At 40.3% G+C, this 12393-nt stretch overlaps 1 protein-coding gene across 1 annotated transcript in view; it reads right to left on the bottom strand.

The window, feature by feature from the left end:
• LOC115327660 (connectin-like) overlaps positions 1–12393 on the bottom strand; it is a 245187-nt gene that overhangs the window by 126070 nt on the left and 106724 nt on the right. The gene's annotated exons all lie outside the window — the stretch shown is intronic.

Here is a 12393-nt window from a genome sequence, read left to right on the forward strand (position 1 = left end):
AGAAGCTGGAAATTACGACGACTTTTCGACGATTGTCGTGTGTGGCGTCTTTGAATCCCTCTGGATCTCAAAATATTCCAAACAGGGCGTCTATATTTTTTATTGCAGTAAGGATGCAAGTCGGTAAAACGACATTATAACTACTATTTATTATTCGTCGCTCCAATCTTTGTAAATATCCCCAAATATGCCTCCGCCGACAACTGTGATCTAAACCGGGAATTTTCGTTTGAATCGACTATGTTTAGTATAGCCTTTAAAATGATCCCGCGTATAGAACGTTTCATTGCCTTTCAAATGAAGAACTTTTGTGTCTTTATCATGTACGACTACTGAGGAATAAATTAGGAAACAGAGAAGGTTTTCAGTTTTTTGTTCAATTGCGGCACGCTGTATGAAATAAAACTAAATTTTTATTTCGCGTTACGTTTTTTTCACACTTTTAATTTAACCAGAATACATTTCGTTAGAGGTATATACACTTGTTATGAGTTTTAAGCCTCTAAATATGCCAAAAAAAAAAAAGGCAAATGCCGATGGTGGGTTTATGGGTTAAATTGACGATTATCGTGTGTGGCGTTTTTGAACCACTCTCAATCTCAAAGCATTCAAAGAAGAGCGTCTATATTTTTTTATTGTGATATATATGCAAGCAGGTAAAACGACATTATAACTACCATTTTTTATTCGTCGCTGCAATTCTTGTAAAAATCCCCTAACAAGCCTCCGCAAACAACTGTTACATAAACTGCGGATTTGTTTTTAGTCGACTATGTTCTGTGTTGGTTTTAAATAATACCACATGTAGAACTTTTCATTGCCTTTCAAATTAAGCAAATTTTGCGTCTTTAGCATATACGACTACTGAGAAATAAATTATGAAACAGAGAAGGTTTTCACCTTTTGTTCCATTTCAACATGCTGTATAAACAAAACAAAACAAAAAAAAAAAAAAGTTTAATTTTTAATTTTTTTCGCGTCGCGTTCTCTTCAGACCCTTTTTTTTAGCCAGAATACATTCCGTTAGAGGAATATGAACTGGTTTTGAGTTTTAAGCCATTAAATATGCTAAACAAGAGCAAATGCCGATGATGGGTTTATTTATTATAGCTGTATATAATATTCTTTATTATAAGAAACTAAGGGACGTTTAATAAATAATCAGACAAAACACAGTGATGTCGTTAGGCGTATAATAACAAGTTTGCGATTCCCAACGCCTAAACACTCTATAAAATCGCAACTGCCGAAAGCGGGTTTTTAGACAATTTCCTCCGGTGCCCAGATTGCAGCGGCCTCAAGCCTCACCATCATGGCCCCCTATGCGATACATAATCAATACCATGCTTGAAATGTCAAAGTATGATATTGTAAAATTTTAGAGTAAAATACACCTCCTATTGGCCAAGATGTTTTAATGCGAAATTTTACATTTTTCATCCGGAATTCATGTTGATAACACAACAAAATAATTTTGATTTATTTTTCCCTCTCTTTATTTTTTACTTTTTTTTACGCTTCAAGGAACCTGGTGGGTTCAAAATATTAAAACAAGTTTGTTTTTCTCTAAACAGCTGCTGAAACTGAACAAAAAGTTAAAACCTATATTTCATAATTTCTTTATCAGTACTCGTACATGGTTAAAACAAACTTTGCATAATCTGGAAAACAGTGAAAGTTTCTACACGTGGTAATTTTTTAAAACGACACTATAGTCGACTAAGAAAAATATCCTCACTTTATGTCACAGTTGTTTGCGGAGGCACGTTTAAGGATTTTTACAAACATTGGAATGCGAATAATAATCAGTAGTTGGAATGCATTTTTACAAACTTGCATGTATATCACAGTAAAAAAATATGAACGCTCTTTTTTTAATACTTTGAGATTGAGAGTAATTCAAATACGCCACGCACAACAAAAGTCAATTTATTCCATAAATCCACCATCGGCATTTGCTTTTATTAGCATATTTAGAGGCTTAAAACTCAAGACCAGTGCAGATACCTCAAACGAAATGTATTCTGGCTAAAAGAAGCGTGTGAAGAAAACGCAACGCAAAAAAAAAAAATTTAAGATGTTTTTTTTTATGTATACAGCTTGCTGAAATTGAACGAAAAGTGAAATCTTCTCTGTTTCATAATTTATTTCTCAGTATTCGTACATAATAAACACACAAACTTCGCTTAATTTGGAAGGCATTGAAAGTTTCTACATGTGCTATTATTTTAAAATCAATACTAAACATAATCGACAAAAAAAATCCGCACTTTAGGTTACAGTTTTCCGCAGAGGAATGTTTGGGGATATTTACAAAAATTGGAGTGACAAATAATAAATTGTAGCTATAATGGCGTTTTACCTACTTGCATGTATCACAATAAAAAGTATAGACGCTCGCCTTGAAATACTTTGAGATTGAGAGTGATTCGAAAACGCAACACACGACAGTCGTCAAAACCTCGTCGCACATTCCCGCTTTTTTTATATATTTTTTTTTTCTCAGAAACAGAACATGCCAGGACATCAAAATAATACTTTTTGGGACATGCGCCACGAAATTAAAAAGATTGACACAAAATAAAAAATACGACTGCACCTCGCTGCCCCTGAATCCAAGTGAAACCGCCCATATACCTATATATGATTATGCTTTCTCAAATAAAAGGGAATCTGGCAATCGAGCGGACGGGTTCACAGCGCTTCTCCTATATGGCGCACGTTGCAGCACTAGATTTCGGCGTTGTTCAGTTTTAGGGCATATAATATTCAAACTATTGAAAGTTCATTTTTGACAAACAAGAAATGAATTCAAAATCATATAATTTTATATGATCGTATCTGATAAATAACCTTGAACGGTTGATCGTGTGTACAGCAGCAAAGACGCTTACACTAACGAACACATTCATTACGATGGCGGGTCACCTCATGCCTGCGTGCTATATGAGTTGGTCATAATTTCGATCCCAATATATGGCGGAGGCCATTTGCCTGTTGAACGGCAGCCCAGTGCTGCCCACCCTGGGGATTTTTTCCTTGATATAGGGATTTTGTAGATTTTTTAGAAGAAAAGAGGAATTTGCTCAAATCCAGGGGTATTTTTTTTTCGAGGTGTTATTTTCCTTGCGATATTTGTGCAAAAGACAAACCGTTTTACTTTCTTACCACAATAAAATGTTTTTACAGCTGTGGGAATTTATACAGATATTTTAAAGGAATTATTGAAACAGCATGGTGTCATGCTGCTTCTAGTCTGTAGAAAACGTTAAACCGCATGGTATCACATGCTTCTCTGTAGAAAATGTTAAAGGAACCAAAGTCAGGTATTGGCAAGGTGCTGAAAGTGGCATTAATACGATGGACATAGAATAGAGGTTGGTCCCTAACAAATATTTGAACCTACCTCCTGAAGTAATTGTGGAACGCTTCTGAAAACACTTGAAAGATATCAAACGAGGCGACTGCAGTCCCATGTTTCAATGCTCAGCAAGTTTGTGAGCAAGCTCCTTTGCTTGCAACATTTCAGTGCGACGGTTGAAAGAGTGCTCTCTCAGATTAACTTCATAAAAACCGAAACGAGTAACAGTTTGGAAACCTAGGCCCGAGAGGTTTTCCAAAACGTCAAACGAGATGTAGGCTGAACAAACTTTTATGGATTTGCAATGCACCAAGCGCCACCCTGATTGCATGAAAAATGACATGAACAGAGTGTAAACAGGTATTCATGTGCTCGAGACTGAGTACATGTGTAAACATTGTCAATCTTTTTCACCCGTGTTTTTTTTTTTAGAAGCTCTGGCAGAACCCTCGGCGTACTTTTTTTTTGTATGGACTAGTTTTGGGTTTTCATTTTGAGATGTCGGCTAAAGTAGGATTTTCCTTTAATAGCTCTGACTTATTTAAGTTCTGTAATAAACAATACCTATGAAAGTTCCCTATTGTCTGTTCCGAGTCATTTTCAGTTATCTAGTACTTGCATAATTATTTTCTATGTTATGTTTTATATTGTCACATCATCAAGCATTTAAACTGTCATAATTTTTTCTTTGACTCGCAACTTGGGTTCCGAAAGGCGTACTCATGAACTACACAACTAACTGAGCTTTATCATGATTTGATGACGGGGGTTAACGGAGGCGGACAGATTGATTGTGTTCTCTTAGGTTATAAAAAAAGCGTTCGATACGGTGTCACACGAACTGTTATTATACAAATTAGAGCACTTGAATTTTGACACGACCATTCTAAATTAGATAGAAGCATACTTGTCATCACGTCTTCAGCGTGTTGTTTTAAATGGTAAAACTTCAGATATTGTTATGGTAACATATGGTGCACTGCAAGGGTCTGTTTTGGGTACACTGTTATTTCTAATATTTGTTAATCATAATAATGGCGGTGTGGATTCACAGGTACGAGTGTCTGCAGATGATTGTGTTGTTTATACATGTATAACAGACGAGGGGAGTTCCAAGCGGCTGCAAGGTGATCTGAATCGAATAGAGCAATGGTGTAAAAAGTGGAAGATAGAGTTCAACGTTAATAAATGTACCCACGTTAATTTTAACCGCAAAACTATAACAAAAGTTTAGACATGTTATCAACTGAATAATGAAACGGTAACCAAAAAGCAAACAGTTAAATATCTTGTCGTCACTCTGTCAGCTGACTGCACCTGGAACGCGCACATTAACGAATTTTTAAAACGAATTTCAAAGAAATCAACTAAAGCTATCAAAGAGCTCGCCTACCTGTCTTATGTACGCCCAGTGCTAGAGTACGCCTGCACCGTTTGGGATCCTTCTCAGCAAAACCTTATTGTTGCTTTAGAAAGAATTCACAGTTGTGCCGCTCGTTTCGTTTTGGTGCGGTACGGCCGTTTTGAGAGTGTAACCCACATGATAAAAAAACTGGGATGGTCTACATTGGCATTAAGACGAAGAAATTTGCGCTTGAAGCTTTTATACAACATCTAAAATAATAAAACTGGCATTAATAGTTCATTTTACTTAATACCATCAAAATATATTTCAAGAAGAAAAGACCACATTCATACGATTAGAGAATGCGGCACCACAACGGAATTGTGAAAAATTCTTTTTTTTTGTTAAAACAAGAAGTGTTATGCCTTGCCCAGTCCGATTGTGTGTGCCGCGAATTCAGAAAAGTTTTTTTCAAGTTTATTCGCCCCCTGCGATAATGCCTGATGGCGCTGCAAGACAATGATGAATAAAGAATAAAAAAATAAAATAAAGAATTATTTAAAAAGCCCCAGTAAAAAAATTAAAAAAAATTTAAATGTTCACTGTATTGTCGTAACCCATTCTTTAGCCAGAACGTACCGATAATCTCAATATTTCCGTGGACAAAGGCATTTTCTAGAAATCCAATGAAATGAAGGGAATTTTTTTTCTCACATTTGGGGAAGAAGTGACCTCAGAGTTTTGTAGCACTGCGGTTGCTTGACTTCCAGCTGTGGCATGTTAAAAGAGTGCCAAGCTCCCCCGGTATAAAGAGCTCTGCCAAAAGGTTATCTGTGCATAGTCCGCTATATTTTCAATCGTACTGAAGAGCAGGCTTTTGATTTTCTACTCTCTTTCTTTTAGTCCACTAAACGATATGCGATAAGTAAAATCCGAATCTAAAACCATTTTTCTCAACCTAAATTTTATTTCGTGGTCTTTTTAACGTGCATCCAAGCAGCAAGCATATCGTAGTTGCCACGAAACACCTTCTTCATCTCCAAAAGCAGATTTCTTTTTAATGACTCTGCTGAACTCTTTATTCAGGTGTTGCATAGATGTTTGTTCTCTTAAAACAAAACTTTAAAAAAACATGGTATATTGCTCAGTTAACAGTCATTGTAACAAAAACATGCTGCGCGTGCCTGATTCGACTGAGCGAAGGCCATCGCAATAAACATAAGACATTTACAATTCTTGTCTGGTACGGCACACCTGAATGTCATTTACGTAAATGCCGTCTACGTAAATGACATTTGAGCTGCTCGTCCGACAAGGGTATAAGCTAAACCAGAGTGCATGTCACAAAAAAAGGCAACGCCGAGTATACTACACCACATAAAGAGGTAATTAAGTTACGCTGTGCGAAAGGCCAAACTTTTACTCTAGATCACGATTTTTGGCCGGAGTAACTTGATGAAAACGTAACACCTAAAAAGCGAGACGCCAAAACGTTACTACGCCATGAATCCTGTAACGGCATTATTCACGTGACCTGATGACGTCCTTTAGGCTTTATAGTGTAGCCGCTGTAAAACATGCCTCCTCGCGGATGTCATCTTCCTATACCAATGGCTAGAGTAAGTCCCGAAAATGCATCCCACATTGAGGTGCCCCGCGCGGTTTTTCTCTTATTTGTGATAAGAGTTCCGTGTTTTCCGGGTTTTATTTTACTTCAATAACGGTCGTGTTTTTTTCCAGGCTTATTTTTTCCAACAGATTCGATGTTCTTCGGTGTCGATTTCCGGGGTCAGAAACACAATCGCCCTTTATGGGGACATATTTAAAAAAAATGAGACAATGGGATCAGATTTTCCTAACTTCATAGAACATCGGCTATGATTTGTATACATAGGGATTGTATTTGTGCCGTAAAAAAATACAAGTGCGATAGCGGATGTCGTTCCGAAGTATGAACAGCATCACGGACAGTTCAGTGGAAGTTCGATTTGAGGTTAACATTAAAATGAAACTTTAAACACAAATCTTCATCCCACGTAGAGACGACCTTTCTCAGTCAAAGACAAATCTAATTTAGGGCTTTTCAGTTTTTACAAATTTTGATAAAACCCTCTCGGGGGTAAATTTTCGGAATTTATGGGTAAACACCAAAATTATGAAACCCTACTTATAATTCGCATTTTCGCTCCGCTGCCGTTTTGCCTTTATAGACCAAAACCCGGACATGAAATTATGCCGCTGCGGTGGTGCTGCAGTTGCAGGAACTGCGCATGCTCAGATGCTTCACCTAAGGCGAATCTGGCTACTGCGCACGCGCAATGCCCACACGGGGCAAACGCGGGCATGCTTAAAATAAAGTGTTTTGGTGTGTATAACACATTGTACCTCTCGCGCTCCACCACGCTTAACATGTGGTCTAAATCTCCCCCCAAAATAACTGATTAGCTCTTTTTTCACGACGCTCATCAGGTTTCTGATGAGAATCATACCTTTCGTTTTAATAATAAAAAAATAATTATGCAAAACCAATTAAGCCTTCATAAGTTGTCCCCTCAATAAATTGGCCCGCATACGACATTGATGGCTTTTGCGGAGGAGATATAGTTTTGCGCAAGAAATTTTTGGTGGATATTGAATCAACAGCCGGAATATGATAAAAATAAATCTTCAAAATCAAAAACACAATAAAAATAAAATATAACTACCCTTTATAGTTTTCTTCAAGCTGCGTAGTTTTAAGTGTGGAGGTCATGCGAGCACAATTGTGTAACTTCTCTTTTCGTATCGCTTCCTTTCGCGCGAAAAGGTACATTATTTGTACGGCGCGAGTGGCCGAAGTCACCTTCTTTGATGCGCAAGCACGTCCGACGAAAAGGGGTCTTTCGAGATATGAAAATAGTCCAACCACCAGCTTAAAGAGAGCGCGGGGGAAGACACTCAACTCGCTAACCGCTGTTCAAGTAGAAAGGCCGCAAAAAATGCAAGCACGCTTCAAAGTCCTCGTGATAAGGTTAATAAATGCTCCCCCCCCCTCCCCCCCCCCCCCCTCAACTTCGCATAGTATTAAAACGCGATCCCATTTTGTTGAGTTCCCCACCAAAGACGACATATATTCAGTTAAGACAAAATGTTTAACAACAATTCACACGTAAAAATTATCTTCCTTTTTGGTTGTAAAATCCAGGTTATTTTCTTTTTTATTATTGCCGATTTCCAGACAGCATTTTTAAGGCACTAGTAGTATTTGCAGTAGCTAGTACGAGTGTGGAATGAGGAAGTTGCTGGGAGTGGTCAGAGCTCATACTCGAGTCGCTTGCTGGAGTCACTTACAGAAAGACAGGGCATGACTTTTACCGGGCATCTCACTATCGTTCTGCCCAGCCAATCGGTTTTCGGGATTCGCAGATAAAAACGCCCAGGAACGAAGCAACAAGCGTAAACATAATAAGCCCTTCGTTTCTTAACCTGCCATGGACATGCACTCTAAGCAATCTGGAACGTTTGCTCTCCCGCAAAGCCAATGGGAGATCGCTGCAATCTACGGAGGGCCCGCGGCCAACGACGTGACTGATAATAAGTCTAGACTAAGGAAAACTGTCTGTGCAGTGGCACTGAGAATGACCATAGCCCCCTATATAGTGCAAACGCCTGGCAGATCGCCACGAGAAGTGGCCGCCGAAATGGAGAAGGCGGAGCGGCAGACAACAAATGAGACCAGAGCCACGTGATTGGCGCCCCGCTGCGGCGAGACGCCAAAACACACTTCTCCCGAGCGCACAAGTGTGTTTCGGGTCCTCGCCGCTGCAAAAGCTGTGCGCTGACGTTCAGGTTCCCCGAAAAATGGCTTTTTGATGCTCTGTGCCACCAGATCCTCGCGCTCCAAATCTGCGAACAGTACTCTATGGCTCCGTCGTCGAACTGTCAGGCTTATTGAGCATAGAGGAGGCTATGGCGGGACATTTCACCGTGTTAAGTGCCACAGCGCATCTTGTCTTCGGGGTCTAGACATATTATGAGCCCCGTCGTTGGCCGACGGCCCTTCGTAGATTGCAGTGCTCTCCCAAGCGCTTGGCGGGCGAGCAGATGCGCCAGATTGATTAGGGTGTAGCGGCAAGCAAGTGTTCTAAAATGTGTCCTTTGTGCATCGAAACCCTTGAGAGGTACGCGAATCAAAGGGCAAAATACGAACCTGGTAGAGTACGCTCAATGACTAGGGAGCCAAGCTTGTGGCAAATATCCGTTCAGGTCGGGGGGAAACGAAAGCACGTGGGCGCATTTGGGAATAAACAGACGCACGAGGCGCACGAGGAGTGGGCGAACTTTACACGCTGTAGAGTAAACGTGGTACTTGTTTAAAGGAGCCCGGCAAGAACAAAAAGTGAACCTGCTTTGAGTGACGTGCTGATCAGCGACAAACACGAGCATTCGGTTACAGAGCAGTGACGGGGTTCGCAGAGAGTGTGAAACAGTGAAAACTGTTCTATCCACCGGCGACAGTTCCTGAAAGTAACACATTCTAATGATTTGGAACGCGTGGTGCTCAAATATACAACAAGCACTCAGACCGGCGGGCCATGGGCATTCTCAAACTCGATTAAACATGTGGGCATTTCATAATATGAGTCAGAGTAATTATCTGAAGCTGTGCCTGCATGGCCGTTGCGGGTACCAGCCTCGTTTGGACAACATTATCACTCTTGTAACCTCTTGCTTCGTTTGAAATTGTGGCGAAACAGATTATAACAACAATAGTCGCTCCTGCATGGCGACTGTACTTTCTTTGTCAGGTGCTCGTAATTTCGAATTCGCATTACGAACTTATCATTTTTTATCATTCCGCTTCTATATTGTTACTTCGAGTCCGCGTTTTCGTACGCATGAAACTCACAATAATTTAAAAGGTGAGAAAAGGGACCTACCATTTCGAAATTGCGAAACAAAAGGTGGCCTGTTTAATGAATGTTACAAAAGTACGTGAGCTTCGTTTTCGACAAATTGCTTAGCTTCCCTTCCACCGCACTCAAACGGGCGAAAATATAACTTGGATATGTTTCGCTACTGCGACCCCATGTCGTCTATTATTCTAAATATACACGGCTTGCACAACATGTCATCGCACCATGCCGGTGGTCATCCCTACTCGTTCTTCGAGAGAAAAATAACTTCGGTTGTACTGAATCGGCGATGCAGAAGGAACAAGCTCAGCAGCAATCCCCCCCCCCCCCCTCTTCCCTCTCCCCCTATTACAGCTGATGTGACGTCAGTGCAGGCCATTTATACCAGCGCCCTGACACCAAATTGCCCTCGCAAGAAACTTCCTATGCACCACCGAAAAATCGCTTAAACCGAAAGAGGCCCTTTAGGTCAAGCCTTAACGGCCGGATGGCTTCCGGATGCGAAACCATTATCGAAACGCGGAAGGAACATTCCTCGCGCTTCTAGTGGGTGACCATCTGGGATGTCCAGTCAAACCACGTGAAGCACTGAGCCGATCCCCCCGTCCAAAATGGCAAAAGTTGAATAGATGGAACGACGTCCCATCGGTTTCCAATAAAGGAAACCGATAAGATGACCTTCATTTTTTGTTCTTCCTTAACCTTCCAGACCTCTGAACCGATCGGAGCAAAGAAAAGAATGATAATATAATTGAAGCGGAGGACAAAGAGGTCGCTTTGTCAGGATGATACCGCAAACAGAAGCGACCCTTCGGTTGCGTAGTCCAAGGAATCGATATACACGACCGCGCAGGAAGGGAAGTGTCACGTGTCGCAATTTCCCTCGGTGTTGCAGCTAAGCTCTCCCTGGCTTCCTAATGCAGAGCGTAGTTGCTCCCGAAACACCAGAGTATTGTGCGTTTTGGTTTTTTCATTAGTTCGGCCATTTAGAGAGGCTTTCGATAGCCCTCTAGCCGCCAGTCACACTACTCAAATATCTACAACAAACATTCGGTGTTCCCTTTAGGCATGATGACAGAAATTACCTGCGGACACACCTCAAGCATGTTAGAAGCATGTTTCCTTCATACAAGCTTCGAGCATGTCTAAAGAGTGTTTTTGTATCAACAATTAGTCGGGACCACCACGCAGTCAACAAACACACCTCAGTAAGTGTCTCTGCAGAATGTGTTTCCTACGGTGTATTATCAGTGCGAGCGCGGCTTAGAGCTAATGCAGTTTAACTGGAAAGGCCTGTGGGTCAGAGGGGTCATCGGAGCCAGATACCGCTCACCGCTAAGTAGGTCAAAAAAAGACGAATTGTTCTTCGTTATTATCGCGAAAAACATTAAAAAAATGCAGGGTGTGCAGAGTTCCGGACGCCTTAATTATTAATAAATTATTTCTTATACGTGCGTATACCTGCTTGGCAATTCTACTATCCAAAGTGTCATTCGAGTCCATGACCTTCGAGTGTAGTTTGACGGCAAACTTTCTTTTTTTTTTGCATCACGTTAGCCAAAATGTTGCCGCTGCTCTTAGAGTGATGGAAACGATATCACGCCTTACGGGGAACGTTTCAAATCATTGGTGCGTGGTGCGATTGTGATGCTACTTGCTTAGGGTTAGACTAGAATTCCTTGAGTGTCGTACGGAACTCCTTGACTGAGCAGCTGATGCAACTCAAATTGGAAGAGTGCAAAAAAAAAAATGTATTCACATTGTAGAAGCTACGTACTTTGGGAGGACGTGTTTTTACGACTACGATTACATTCTTGATTAACTGTGGTTGCTCAACCTGTTAAATAGAAGAAGCTCCTGACCCTCTATATTTACGTAAGGTTGCGCATTCCCATATAGACAGTGAACTGGTATCACCGCGATAATTTCATGAGCTGGCGTGCTGTTACACGACTGAGCGTATTTACCCCTCCATTCAATCAAAATTTTCATCATTGGTTAAGATCAGTCTTGTAGGCGTTACCGAAAAAAGTAACGAAATACTTTACTCGTTACTTGCAAATAAAAGGAACGCGTTACCGACCTGCGTTTCCTCAAAATAAAAGAAACGCGATACCGTTCCCGATAAAGAGTAGCGTACGCTACTTTTGCGTTACTTTTCTTTAATCGTGAATTACACGTTTCACTGTTTCGACGGTACAGGTACCTATAAGCGCCATATTTCAAGAAACTATATGTTCATGCAGCAACTGAGCATAGTTACTTTATCTTTTTCACAGTTTCACCTAATTATTTACGAGAAGAACCGCAAAGAAAAACGCTAAAAACTCCAAAATTCCCATGGCATGGCGCCTAAAAAAAATGAAGTGTAACTTTTTTAAAGTTCGGGAAGTAACAAGTAACGTAACTACGTTACCCGTTACTTTAAATGACTAACGAAAGTGCGTTACCCGTTACTCTTTTAACAAAGTAACGAGCACGTTACACCGTTACTGGAAAGAGTAACGCGTTACCGTTAACGCCGTTACTTGTAACACGTTACGGCCAACACTCGACTTGGGATGTAGATTTGTTTTGTGTTAATAAACTGTCCTCTCGTGTTTTTTTTTTTTTTTTCTTTTAGATATTTTTGTATTTAGAAGAGAGCTGAATTTCTACCTTTTTAATTCTTGACTCGCGTATTTTTTTTTGTAAGTGGAACATTTTGTGTTAAATTTTGTTTTTACCATTTTACATCCCACCATATACTGGTTGTTCTTGGGCATGATGCAAATAAAGTATTATTATTATTA

This window comes from Ixodes scapularis, unplaced genomic scaffold, assembly GCF_016920785.2.
Source record: "Ixodes scapularis isolate PalLabHiFi unplaced genomic scaffold, ASM1692078v2 PGA_scaffold0__279_contigs__length_252992795, whole genome shotgun sequence".
NCBI lineage: Eukaryota > Metazoa > Arthropoda > Arachnida > Ixodida > Ixodidae > Ixodes > Ixodes scapularis.